We start from the raw sequence: 15,084 nt of genomic DNA, 5'->3' as shown, positions 1-15,084 counted from the left end.
TTCCTCACCTCAACTACTAAGCTTACTCTCTCTACCATATTTCTCTTACCCTCCCTTCTCTATGGTGCCCCTCTTTTAACAAACCTACAATCATCTCTCAAAACCAAACTGTCCTCTTGTTACAATAAGATAGCCAGATTCGCCACTAGCAAAAAATCATCAACCCATCACTGTGCACCTCTCCACAAACTAAACTGGCTACAGCTTCCCAACTACCTCTCCTACACTCCGCTCACCTGCACACAAACTCATTTTCCAGCCATCCCTCTGTCCCTCCCTCCCCACTACCTTTAAAATACACCACACACAAAGACTTCTCAAATCTACCAATCAAATCCTTATAGAATTTTACAGACCCCTCCACGACAATGCATCCTTCATACTCACTAGCACGCCTATGGAACTCCCTTTCCCCCTCCATTCGCACCATTACTAGCCTCCCATCCTTTAAAAGATCACTCCACTCTCATCTAACTTCCACATGGGAATGCTCCTGCTCCCATCCCTCATAACCTACACTTTACTTCAACACTTCCCTTCCTTCTCTCAAATCCCAGGTAACAAATTCTTGCTTGCTTCTATTATACAACTCCCTACTAGTATCCAACAGTTCCTTACCCTACTGCATCTAACTACCTATCCCCAATCCTACTAGAAAAACAAAAATTATCATACTTTTGACATTATTACCTTTGATTGAAATGCTTTTGATCAGTCTGTTTACCTCTGTAATCTTCATGCAATCTATGTGTTTATATTAATCTTTGTGTAATCTGTATGAGGAGCTTTTCTCCCCAGGACTCCATTGAAAACGGGTTCTTCAGGCCCAATGGACCATCCTGGTTAAACAACTGCAAATAAATAAAATAAATATAATGGCCTTAAATTGAATGCATCTTATGTTCTTACTAGATTGACTTCTATAGAGTTCTTGATAGTTAGTTTGAACTCAGCACAGCCAATGATTCTATTAATTGATGTCACCTGATATGTTTTAAACTCCATTTAAATGTTACTAAGCATTTAAGTTTGTCTGATGAAGCGACTTGGTTAGTTGCGAAAGCGCTTACTTTTGTTTGTCTGTTTTTATTTAATAAACATATTGATGCGTGAGCTTGGGTGCAGTTTTACACCTGAAACGTAGATATTTCCTGCATGATTCCTTGATAGGGATGTGGAGGTAGGCATCTTTTAGGTCTAGGGTGGTTAGCCAAGCATCCTTGGAGAGCATGGATAGCAGTTGCAGGAGTGTGAGCATTTTGAATTTTGGTATCACCAGGAAGGTGTTTAGAATGGGTAGAGCGAGGATGGGGCGCCAGGTGCCCTCTTTTCTGGATACCAAGAATAGTCTGGAGTAGAAACCTTGACCTATCTGTTCTGCAGGACCGTGCTCTATTGCCCCCATGGAGAGCAAGGGAAGGACTTGCTTTTTTGCCTCTGCTCACTGGTTTGGAGGTAGATCTGGGAACAATTTTGAGGTTGGAAGAGTGTGGAAAACAAATATGTATCCCTGGGACACTATGTTGATGACCCAGCGGTCATTGGTAATGGTGGCCCAGGTGCTTGTGTGAAAGGAGAGTTTTCCCCCTAGGGGTAAGTGTAGGTGGGCAGAGGGAGGGGGTGGAGGAGAGTCATTGTGAGTTCTTACCCTGATGGGGTGGCTTAGAACTCCCTGGTTTTGAAGTGGAGGAATTCCACTGTTTTGATCTCTGCATTCCCTGTGGCTGTTGTCTAGGGGGTCTGCTTCCTCGGGGTCTGGGCTGAACTGACCTGGTGGGAGCAGAAAAGGACCAGTGCTTGGAGGGGCAATGCCTGCTGAACCTTGGATGGCTGTAGGAAATCCTTAACTGTCTGCACAGATTTAGCTTTTTCTTCTGTATTTTTAAGACCTCCTCTGCCTTAGTGCCAAATAAGTTGCCTTTGTGCAAGGGTGCATTCAATAATTTAGATTTAACATGGTCTGGCAAGGGCTGTTCCTTAAGCCATGCATGTCTTCTAAGGACAGAAGTGGTGACTGCTGCCCTGCAAGAAGCTTCTTGGGCATCAAAACCAGAGTGTAAGGTATGCTTAGTCACCTGACTTGCAGAATGCATAACTCTTGTAACTCTTTAGATTCTGCACAAGCAGGATAGGAAGACACTTTTTGTTTGAGGAGTTCCATGGTATGTTGCTGAAATTTTAGCACATGGAACTGGCAATTTAGTGCTCTGATAGCAAGAGTAGAAGAGGTGTATACTTTTTTACCCAATATGTCTAATGCTCAGAAATTCCTATCTGAGGGGGTGGGATTCTTAGCAGAGGTTGCTTTAATTCCTTTTGGCCCTTGAGAAATTACCTCGGGGTCAGCAGTAGGGTTTTTGAAAATAAATTTGTGCGAGTCAGGGACTCTGTAATACCGGTCAGATTTCTGGGTGCAGGAGGGAGGGTGTCAGGAGTTAAAATGGATTTTAGGAAAACATCGTCCACAACATCCAGGACTGGGGGAATGGCCAGGTGTCTGTGATGTGGAAGATCTAAGAATTCCAAGTCTCTTTTTAGACTGAGGGTAGTCCTGATATTCCCACTGGGTTTCCCCAAAGGAAAAGTCCTTGGGTGGAGAGGCTGAAGGAATGCAATCCTCTGCATCAGAATCCTCATAAGTAGACAGGGATTGAATGTCTTCATATTCAGATGCATCAGAGTCATCAGATTCCTGTTCAGACAAAACTACTGGGGACAGATCTCTTTTCCTTTTGGAAGGGGTAGCTTGGCTTCCCCTGATCAGCATGATAAGGTCTTCCGCCATTTTAAGCATTTGAGACTGAGGCAAGGAAGCAGGTGCCTGAGATTGGGTCATTGGTTTCTTGGGTGTGGTTCATACCCTGGGCCATAGAAACTCAGTCATTTTTGAAAGAATGGTAGACGCGAAAGAAGTTGTCGGTTTGTGACGAAACTCGGGTAGCGGCTGATTGGCACTCGTGCGAACTGCTTCTGCTGTGGGCTCCTCGACAAGAAAGACTGACGCAATGGCATCAGCTGCCTTACTTTATACTACTGATGACCAGACATCAGTCCTAAAGCGACAGCAACCGAGGCAGAAATACTAAGCCTCTGGTATTCGGGCCGGCCGAGGGCTACCCTAACAGGGATAACCCAAATGTGATGACAGCAACAGTGAAACACGAAGAACATCACAGATTCCTCCAAAGAAGGGTTGGAGGATTTCCAATCTCTCCTCTGCTTGAGGATCTCGAGAATGTTTCCAAATGAGACATCTTCCAGGGGAGACCATGGAGACCCTTCTCCCTCATCATAATTGGTGTCTTCGGTAATGGATTCCTCAGGGGAATCGAGATACTTCCTCTTGCAAAGCTTCTTCCAGGGTGGCTCCTCAGTGAGGTCTTCTGAGGATGACTCCAGAGAAAGGGTTCCCTTCAAGGGAAGGTCTTGCGGCTCCCGTGCCAGAGATCCCAGAGTAGGGGGGTTGGACAGCTGCATGCTAGAGGGGTGTTCTGGTTCCAATGCCAATGGTGCCGACTGTAAGCTTCTTGAAGTGAGGACCCTCTCCATCACCTGGAAAGCAGGCCCGCTTGAAGAGGTATAGCAGCTCAGAACCAAGAAGGAGAACCTCGGAACCGGGGTCATACCCCGCCCTGATGAGCCCACCTCCAGGTGAGGAGTTTTGAGAGGACCGGTAGCTGCCAGGAGAGCCGGAATCGTAGACAGCCCCACAGAAAAAAATCGGTGCCGAACTAGGTGTCATGGTGCTGACAGCCCAATCACTGCTCCATGGGTGGCACCAGTTCCAAAGGAGCCATGGCACCAAGAGTTATTAGGGCTGACAGGGAAGCCTCTGCGGTCAGAGCCAAGACAGAATGCACCGAGGTGGACATCAGTACCAAAATCTCTGAAACCTGGGAGGAGGTCGGAGGAGGATAATCAGGTGAATATGCTGGGAAAGCTTCCGTTCCAAGAGGGAGGGAAGACCTAGTCGGGGTCGCTAATCCTCTAGCTGCCAAAAGTTGGTCCACAACCCTCACTACATCTTGTTCCAAAAGACTCCTGGTGAATCTGAAGGAAGCTGCTGATGGAGATTCTGGTCTTTCAATGAACGGGCTGAATTGCTGCCTCAAAAAAGGGTCCTAAGATGGAGAGTATCTTGTTCTGGCAAGGTGCTCAATCTTTGGAACTGCAGGTGTCATCATAGGTGGAGCCATGTAAGACATCGGTACCATGGCCGGGGATGGTGCCGATGCTGGTACAGTGGTAGGAGCCTGTGTCATGATCAAGGTCAGCACTGAGGGAGAAGATAAACCCTGGTGCTGAAGCTGTCTGCGCCGATGGCATGGAAGAGGTCTGGTGTCGTCTCGGTTATGAGGAGGACAGAGACGGCACCAAGTGACTCTGTTTCTCTTTATGTTTTTTGACGTCCTTATGCTTAGGAGGTGTTGAGACCTCGGTCCCAGAGAGAGCCTCCGAGAAGGGTGTTTTCAACACACCCTTCAGAATGAGCTTGTTCTTATGTTCAGCTACTGTACAGTTGTTGAAACTAGAACAAATATCACAAGACACATTAATGTAGTCAACGCTCAAACAATAAACACACCAGGTGTGACCGTCTGAGTTGGACATCTTACGCCCACACTTATCACACTGCTTGAACCCAAGTTTACCTTTATCAGACATTATGACAAACAAGCACTATAGTCCTAAATCAACAACTATAACTACCAAAAACAGCAGCAAGAAGTTATAGTAGAGTAGAAAGGTTTTTTAAAAAAAAAAAAAACTGAAAGGAAGGAGTACCAACAATGTTAGTAAGAAATACCAAAATGTGGTAAAGGAAGGGAGAGGGATAGTACCAATGATGGTACGAAAGAACTACCAAAGGTAGAGGGTAGGGTTTAGTCAAAGTATAGTGTTTAAGGACAAAGAGATGACCTTTGAAGAAAAAACTGACTAAAGGAAAGGTACTTAGTCGATAAAACTACAAAAAACACTACACCTAGCTTGAGAGAAAGGCTTGGCACGTCTGACGAGGAACACGGCAAACGAGATCTGAAGAGACTACGAGAGGAGCATTGTGGGTAGGAATTAGCTGAGAGTTTTTGGTACCGGCCGTGTCGGTTCCGAGGATGGAACTGAAGTCCTATCAGTAAGGAATAAATGAAGATTTACATCAGATTCATAGTTACACATATCCAAAAAAAGGTACTGGATGTGGGCCTTAGCCAGAGAGAGACAGAGATAGGTACATCAGCGAGGCAACCAGAATCTACAAGAGAGTCATCTGCCACACATCAGTTGATATGGTAAGTGCATATCTGATAAAAGGATTCCTTCTTGGAGCACCTATGCAGCTGTTTACATGCTGGTATAGTGTGGTGGTGCACCTGTTTTGATAGAAGAGAATTCAAAAAATGCCCAGGAGGACACAAGCAAAGAATGATAAAAAGGCTGAATCCTGTATTCCTAAAGTGCCAGATAATCTGTGGCTCCTGAAGCCATGGTCCAAACAGTTCTCCTTGTGGGCGTACCAAGTATCGCTGTGTCATAGTTCATGCAGGTGTCAAGGACTTAAGGTGTACCTCCCTGGACTATATGAAGGCAAACATGATGGTGCGCTGAGGCTCTGTGCCCAAGGTAGGTATAAGGCTTGCATTGAACAGCATTCTACCTTTTCAAAGGATACCATAATATGATCAAAAAATAATTCACTTCAATGAGTGGATTTTTTTGGTGTTATTCGAAGGGGGTTCAATATCTGTCAGCCTGAAAGGATATGATCAACAGACCACACTGCTTCACCAGGGATGGCCTGCATCTGTCTCCTCTAGGGTTTGATTGCTGGCAAAGACACTATTCACCCTTATAGTGCCTTTTTTATGAAATGTCAACCTGACAAACCTACCAACATAATTAAACAAGTGAAGGAAAACAAAGGTGATACTGATCAATGCTAGGAGTCTAAACAAGAACATTCATTCCAGAAAAGTCCTTCTCAGCTTGAAGGACATTGAAATCTGTGCATTGACTGAGACATGGTTTAAAACAGAGAAAAGCACTTCAGCTTTGCAGGGCTATAATGCCTTTTACATGTTTAGACCAGCTACAGCACAGAAGGGGGAAAAGAAGAAAGTGTCTCAATCTATATCCAAAAGACACTCGGATCAAGGCTAGTAACTGAACTTCATGCCCAAATTACCATCAGAACGGTCCTATACCATATAGTAGCTAGCGACAGAACTCCCTCTATGACCCAAGAAAGTCACAATGCCTATCTAAAAGAACTAGAATCACTCAGTATTAACCCTAAAACCATTTTCCAATGTGATGTAAACTATCCAGCTATAAAGTTGGATACCTACACTATCACTAGTACACAAGCACAGAGATTCCTGGACTTTGTCAATAAAAATGCCCTGGAGCAATTAGAGTACCCACTAGGGGGACTAACCTTGGATCTTGTCCTTAATGATTTGAGGGCATTTTGCACAATCCCTTCCATAGCTTTGTCACTTGTTAAATCCAAGCATAAAGCAATCTCCTTTGATATAAAACTGAAAGCAAAGATCCCTTCCACCCAAGGTGCCTTTAAAAATTTCTGTTACACAAATGACCTACTTCCAGGACATGTATTTGCAAGCTTCAAATCCCCACCAAACCCAGCTAACTCCACTGAATATGCAGACATACATGTTTGTTCATAAGATGTTTCTACAGTTGCACTTTTTTGTATTTCCATGATTTTTTCAAATGCATTTTCTAACCTAATTTTGCTCTGATCTTTACGGTTTTATTTTATCTCGCTTGGTTTCTCATCTATGCATTGTCTTCCAAAGTTCTACCCCACTTGTTCAATTTTCACTCCTCTGCACCATCTTCTAAACTAACCCTACATCTACCACTTTTCTATGAACTTCCTTCCTATTTCCAGCTACCACTTTCTTATTTTACTAACATTTTGATAGCTTTACCAGTTTCTCATCTAGCATTATAATTCATTTTATTTTTCCTGTGCTTGCTTCTTATAATTTCTACCATTCCTTGCTTGTTTTATATTTTTTGCAGTTTACTTTCTTAGATTTCCAACTGATCTCTGCTATATTTTTGATAGCTAATGTTACTGACCCTTTATTTCCTTGATTTTAGTACTGCCCTAATTTTAATTCTTGGGATCTCTGTTAATTCTCCAACTGCTGCTTGCCTCAGAGGGCTCACCAAAAAAAAAATAAAAAAAGCACTCTCAGGAGTTTAAAAGTTGAGGACCCAAAAAAGTATGGACTGTAGCAAGGAGCTATATTTGTCTCTTGTTACTAGCATAATGCACGCGTTCGCTCATGGGTACTCACTCTCTCTCTATTAAAGAAAGCATGTAACATCACACTGTGGCTACTGAAACGACTTCCAACGTTGCACTCATTCCCTGTTGCTTAAGCACCACTGAATTCTAGGGAAAGACTAGCACCTCTGTTACAGTGCAGATCTTACCCCCTAACAGGTTACATCTAGATAAGCCAACTTCCTTTACTCCATCTGAGCTACAGTTCTGCATGTGGATTTTCATTTTTGCAAGCCTTGGTAACTTTGTTTTCATGCAGCATCTCAAACCATATTAATTTAGCTATTTCATGGCTTTATTTACCATGTTTGGGTTCAATACATAGAACCTGAGCTTGACTGCAACATTTTGACATACAGTGTGTGCCCAACTGTTTTGGTGCACTCACTTGTGCTGCTTTAACTATCCATAGTTGTGGCACTATTTACTCGTAACAAACTCCTCTCCCTTTCAGTTCATATCTGGATATAGTTCTTTACGTAATCAGGAATGAGCTCATACCTGCTCACCAGCCTACTTATTTACTATTTCTAATTTCCATGCTTTCCATCTTGTTTTTATTCCTCCAGATACCCTCATTTTATTTTTATGCTTCTACTATTATATTTCACTCATCTGGAACTAGACTATCCTACTCTCTTTTTATTACTCTTAGCATTCTGCCGACTTAGTTCTCTTCTGTTTTCCAACTATGCATGTACCTTCATATTCTATGCAGACAGAAGATGATCACTGGCACTCCTGAGAGCTTTTCTCTGGTGATCACTTGATACTCAAGGAAGAAATACCCTAAGGAAACACTTTCTTCCTGCAGGTAGAACTCTGCTGGAGTAGCAAGTGCTTGGGGCTCATCCTTTGCATTCATCACCCCACACCAAGGGCACTGTCCACTAATGCAAGGCCTATCCACATTCATCACCTCACACCAGGGCCACTGTCCACTAATGCAAGTTCTATCCCCATTCACCACCCCACACCAAGGGCACTGTCCACTAATGCAAGGTCTATCCACAGCACTCCTGCTACTAATCTCACACCTGCTCCATGATAAGGGTTTTGCATTTATGACAGAGACCTGGATTGCTGATGATTTAAGTCCACATCTGGAGGATGTAATTCCACTTGCATTTTCTGTCATCCACTGTCCTTGGGGGGACAGGATCAGGTGTAAGATAGACACCTGCTCTGGACTACAGCTGACTTAAGGCACTATTAGGATTACCAGCTCTACTGCACGTCTGTGCTAAAACAGCAAACTAAACATTTCTCTTCTTCTATCATCTTCCCAGTTACGTGAAGATATTCTTGAAAAAGGGTTCCACAACTTTCTTACTGACTTAGTACTCATCACCAGAGCCATGTTGTTCTTGGTGACTAATATCTGGGCTGAGTCAGTGGCTCTTGCCAAGGAGTTTAATTGCATTAGAAACAGGTTCTGCTTAGATAGCAAGCACATACATAAAGAAGCACTGCATACATTTAGAAACAAGTTGGACTTCATCTTCTTACTGGACATGAACACTTACTTGGCATTGAAGACAGCCTCCATTTTTTTTCTTAGAATCCCTCCTACCCACATGACCAAGTCCAATGGCTCCTACTTAGAACCCAATTGGTCCATTTGGCTCATGGTCAATGGAGCTGGGAAATCCCAGGTGAGTCAGGTGTCATAAGATCCAGTCTTTCATGCCTGGAAATCCCCCCATCAGCTCACAGTATAAGTCAGGAGGTAGAGAGTGAGTCAGCTTGCTGGTCCTGAAGGGTGTCCTAATCTCTCCCTCAGTGGAGCACCTCTTCCCTTGGGGAGGCTCTGCCAAGCTCCACAATAGCTGCCCTCCAATAGGAAATGTGCCTCTACATGCTGAATTCTTTAGTTCACTGTGTGATTTAAACATGGCAGCACTGGTTTGAGAGACTTGAACTCCATGGGGTAGACACCTAGTGCTCCTGGAAGGCATCACCCATGTGGTAAGCCAGCATTGGCTGTTCTATCCACCCAAGTGACTATTCAACTTAGGCTGCCTGCAAATGAGCTAGGGTGTTTTGCTTGTATAGCACAGAGCTCGTTGGTCTGAGTGGCTCCGTGTCAACGTTACACTGGTTGCATTTCACTTTACCCCCACCCCATCCTGAAATGAGGAGATACTGTTCTACTAATCACATTGCTTCAGAACTATTTTCATCTAATCCCTTTTAGTTCCCACTCAGGGGATGGTATCACTTCATGCACTGGTACAAAGAGTCCTTATCTTCAACTCTTGACAGGTTGGCCCTAAGTTACTTATGTCCTTTCTCACTAAAAAAAAGCAACAGCTTTAAGTCCTTTGCCTCTGAGATATGACAGGCAAGGTTTGGAGCACCTATGGAAATGTGTCAGTCTGTGGAGTGTCAACCATGATCTAGACAAGCACCATGCTATGTACCAGACCGAGATCTCTCATAAGAAGTGGTGTATCTGTCTAAAGAAATCTCAGCAGGGGGCTGACCAACTAGCCGCACTCCAACAGGTGATGGACAGACTGCACAGCACAATGTACCTCACCACCCAATAAGCCTCATCTTGTCAATAGTTTCAGCCATCTGTTCAGTGCTTTACTAGCAAGACATTCACTATCAGACATGAGTTTCCTGCTCTGGATACAATTAGCACTCACTTCAATCCATGGCAGGCTATGTTTAGTATTGTGTTTATTTAGTATTGTAGCGGAGCTTTTCTCCTCGGGCCTCCACTGAAAATGGACATGTATCCAGCTGGACTAGCCCGGTTAACAAATGTAAAATAAATAAAAATAAATAAATAAATAAATGTTCTTCATGGATGGAGTTCAGTACACCAGATTAGGAGAAGCTTTTAACTATGGTCTCTGGCATGAGCTCTATGTCTTGGGGTTGGATTCATACTCCTCCAGGCTGGTACAAACCAGTTTGATTGAACTGGTGTCCATACAGTCCCTAGCCGCCCAGATTACTAACACCTCCTCACCACCCAATTACGCTTGTGACTCAACTCCACCTTCCTTTAAACTCGAACCTGTTCCTACCCAGTACATCCGCTCCCTCTTAAAAAAACTAAGACCAACCACCTTAGCGGCAGATCACCTCCCAGCGGAATACCTTCAGATAGCGTCAGACGTTATCTCCTATCCCGTATCTATCTTGATCAATAGATCCATAAAAGAATCCATAATCCCATCTATTTGGAAAATCTCATACATCATCCCTCTCCACAAAGGTGGTTCCTCCACGGAAACTTCCAACTATAGACCGATAGCAATCCTGTCTCCACTAGCTAAAATCATGGAGAGGTGCGTTCACAGACAACTTATGAACTACCTTACCCTTAACTGTCTCCTGTCTAATTCCCAACACGGGTTTCGCCCCCATCACAGTACCACCACTGCTCTCATCTCCTTTACTGACTCAATTAATAATAACTGCAATAATAAACTCATATCCTCTGCTCTCTTTCTGGACCTATCGAAAGCTTTCGACATGGTCAACCACCAGCTACTGCTCCAAACCCTGGATGGCTTTCATCTAGATAACCCAGCCCTAAATTGGTTCAAAGCCTACCTCACTGGTAGGCAACAGGCTGTACAATGGCAAAACAGGCTATCTGGCCTACTCCCCAACACCACTGGCGTCCCCCAGGGCTCCATACTAGGTCCCCTCCTCTTCTCAGTCTTCATCAACAATCTTCACCTAGTTATACCCGAAGCCACCTGCATTCAATATGCAGATGACTCCACCCTGATCTGCTCTGACATCTCTCTCTCACAACTACAAATAAAGACCCAGAACTGTTTCACGAAAATCGAAAACTGGTTCACTGAACTGAAACTACTACTAAATCCCGCAAAAACCAAGATGCTACTATTTTTCCCCTCAGCAGCCACTCCCCTAGGTAATGAACCTCTATCTCCTAATAATCTCTCATTCCAAGTAAAATCCACCAACGGGACCATCATAGACCCTGTTCCCAACACTAAACTATTAGGAGTAACAATTGACCACAGGCTGAAATTTGACACTCACATTAGCAATACCATCAGGACAGTTAATAAAAAACTTGGGTCAATGTATCGTATTAGGAATTTTTTGACCCCTCACGCCAAACTTACAATTGCTCGAACTCATCTTCTCTCTACCCTCATGTACGCTTCCCCTATCCTATCTTTCCTCAATAAGCGCAAACTCAACATGCTCTCCGTCGCCTATAATCACATAGCAAGATTTATAACTGGAACCCCATACCGCACCCATCATTGCCTTAACCTAAAGAAACTTGGCTGGCTTGAACTGCCCAATCTTCTCAAACTCACCCAACTAACGGAAGTATTTAAAATAATTAACCAGCCTGACAGAGTCCCTGCTCTGGCCAAAGTATTTCCACCCTATTCAAACCTGAATTTCCTCCGTTCAGCACATAGTGTTCAAATTAAAACCATCATATCCAAGAACTCTGGCGGTGATGCCATCTATGCCAACTCCATAGGGAAAACCTGGAACGCACTTCCTAACAATTTAAGATGTATAACCTCGCTTAACGTATTCAAAATTAACCTCAGCCAATTCCTGAAATCACACTGGTTATGCCCTTGCCCTAAAACAGACTAAACCTAGCCAACAACCACTTCACTAGACTCTTTACTCCCTGGTAGACTAGTCGACTAGCATCCCCTCCTCTAGTACCTCCTCCCCACCCTACCTCCTCCGTGAAGGAATCGTGAATTACTCACAAGTGGTGTTTGATGTACTCATTTATATCTATGTTAAAAAAAAAAAAAAAAAAAAAAAAAATGTTTTTTTTTCTCTACCTGTTTTTATCTCCTTAGCATATTATGTATGTTTTTTACTTTCTTAGCATATTGTAGTGGAGCTTTTCTCCCCGGGCCTCTACTGAAAATGGATATGTATCCAGCTAGACCAGCCCGGTCAACAAATGTAAAATAAATAAATAAATAAATAAAATATTTGAGTCCTCACTAAGGTTTGAGGTCATTCCAAATTCCAAGTGTTCTAAAGGAGGCCTCTGTTACCCTACTTTTCAAGAATTTATCCTTGGACACTAATGCACTTAAATTCCTGTCCATCCTCTAACCATTAATTTCTAGGTGAGGTCACTGAGAAAGCTGTGTAGAGCTTGAGTCCTGCCTTGCTGTAAAATAGCTCATGGACCCATAACATTTTGGGTTCTGCTCTCACCATAGTACTGACAAGTGCACCTTCTAATATCCACAAGCCAGTGCTTTTACTCTGACTAAGTTTTGCTGGATCTCTCTGACACCAATGATCATGGTATCATGACTGAGTGACGTCTTCTGACGATTCTGAAGAGGTCTCCAGGTGGGAGACGAAAGCGCTCAATCTTTTGTATTTTGTACATTGGAATAAAACTTTTTTCGTATCACACAGCCGTGGAGTTTGGTGTTTGGTTTCGCACTGTTGGATTTCCTGTGGTTACTTGCTGGACTTTGATGCTTTGTCTGCTGCTTCTAAGGTTCTTCAATCAAAAGACTAGTTACTCACAGAACATGTTACTATTACATTGTGCACGTTGTACAGAGCCTGCATTGGCACGTGGTCCATTTCACATAATTTATTTATTTTCATTTATTTAACATTTGTTTACCGGGAAAGTTCAACTTGGAATGAAACCAATTTTCAGCAGAGGCCTAGGGAGAAATGCTCCAGACTTATGTCTTTGTAACATGGGAGGAAACCGAAGTATGGAGAAAACCCACATGAACGTATGGAAGACATGCAGACTCTACACAGAAGGCACCCCAACCGAGAATCTAACCAAAGAACCTCTTGCTGTGAGGAGACAATGCTACCGCTGCACCACTGTGCTGTCCATTATCATTAAAATCTTGGTGTTGGTGCGCTTGTTCACACACACACACACACACACACACACACACACACATGGTCCCACTTAACTGACACAGCTCCTCCTTTTGCTCAGGGGCTGCTGGTGATTCCTTAGATTTACCTGGAAACTTTAGGCTGCGACTCTGCCATACAGGAAACAGCAGTCTGAGAATAAGGGCAGCCATTTTATGGAAGTCTATGGCAGACCCTACTCTTTGGCATACATGAAAAAGCAGTCTGAGAAAAAGGGCAGCCATTTTATGGAAGGCTATAGTTGACTCTCCACACTCATCTTATCCTGGGGAAGAGCCTGCAAGAGAAAGTTCTCACACCTGCCTTACAGGAGATTTAAGGGATGGCTTCCTAAGTGCAGGTCTGTCAACGCAAGCTCTGACCACTTTATGTAGGTAATAATGATGCTGATGCTTTGGTATGCACGGCCAAAGGTAGTCGCTGGTGGTAAACATCCTGTGAGCTCTGCATCATATGCTGAGGTACAGCAGGGCTGTAAAAGTGACTTCTCTGTAGTCAAGGAAGTGCCACCAACAAGAAAAACTCTGGAAACATTCTTGGAGATGGTCTTGCCTAAAAGGTGGGATGTAACAGATATCTCTCCGCTTTATCTTTACCTTCTGCTGGTGCTGCAGTGCTGGTCTGGGATTAAATAAGGGACCCTCCTTTGGGTTCCTGCTCATCATGATACAAAATGTAAGCTGGATGTGAAGTTTTCCCCTCTGTAATCTCTGGGTAGCTGAGGTGAAATGATTCACTTAAGAGCATTGTTCCACACTTTGCACTTTCCCCAGGTAGTAGAAACGATAATAGGGTAGGCTCTACTTCGTGATCTGGCAGTCACATGAGCAGTTTTGATGGCTTATATCTTTTAGGCACTGTATGCATGAACTTTTTCCTAACAAATGTCAGCACCGAGATTTAAACAGTGTGAGTGGCAGTAAAGGTCAGGGGGCACAAGGAATGGGATACTTACTTAATGCATGTGGGAACTTAAAGAAAACAGCAGAACTGAAGGTGACAGAGAGAAATACATTAACTGTAACTCCCCAAAAGCAGATTCCTGTGGTCAGATCTGTGTATTCCTAAATGTGCACTACTCAATGATATAATTTTACATTAATACAACTATAAAAAGATCCTGCACAGCCTTTAATTCCATGGGTATTTCTCAGTTATGCAGCTTCACAAAAACATTATTTTTCAACTTTAAAACACACTTTGCAATCATAAAAAATTGTAGTTGCAGAGTTTTCACATTTCAGTGTGAATTAAATATGTCTGTGAGATGGAAGTATACTGTATACTGTGCAATAGTCCAAGCCTTTGCTAAAAAGCACATTGTTTTGTACATGTTTTTGTGCAGCACAGATGAAGTTATCTTTAGGTTCTACGTCTAATACTGCTTTCAATGAAGACTTTCAGGCCATCCAGTCCCTGGCTGTAAAGGTACTCTTCATACCAATTCCATCTTTTTCCCTGGAGGCAGAAAAGGAAACTAGTCATTTGGCAGCTCAGTGACAGCAGACAGACAATAAAAAATAGGTAAACACAGACAAGCATACTGGACAAAATTCACATCTTTCATGGTATCTGTAGCACAGACAATAAACAGCAATGACATAGCCCAAAGAAACATAACTGGGTTAAAAGTGTGCTTGTGTGCCCGCCTGTGCGCACGCACTTGTGTCAGCATGTATCCACAGGACAGAGTTCCCACCTTATAATGTTCTGGTTGAGTATTATGTAAACCTGTCTTCCTGTTGCTGAAAGCAAACAGTTCTGAAGTAAAGAACATGAGGTGGAAGAGACGATCAAGATTTAAGTAGAAAGGTGATCAGAACAGATGGATTCCTAGTAAGAGTTTTATAAACTGG

At 43.3% G+C, this 15,084-nt stretch overlaps 1 long non-coding RNA gene across 1 annotated transcript in view; it reads right to left on the bottom strand.

Moving 5' to 3' along the window:
• Positions 1-14,340: 14,340 nt before the first annotated feature.
• The window catches only part of LOC122789660, a 218,032-nt gene continuing 217,288 nt past the window's right edge, over positions 14,341-15,084 (bottom strand). Inside the window, exon 2 of the long non-coding RNA XR_006362852.1 lies at positions 14,341-14,686. This is a non-coding gene — a long non-coding RNA (uncharacterized LOC122789660). The remainder of the gene's footprint in view (positions 14,687-15,084) is intronic.

The sequence above is a fragment of the Protopterus annectens genome, chromosome 15.part0, assembly GCF_019279795.1.
Source record: "Protopterus annectens isolate FY-2018-M chromosome 15.part0, PAN1.0, whole genome shotgun sequence".
NCBI classification, from domain to species: Eukaryota; Metazoa; Chordata; order Ceratodontiformes; family Protopteridae; genus Protopterus; species Protopterus annectens.
This window is presented reverse-complemented; position numbering and strand designations above follow the sequence as displayed.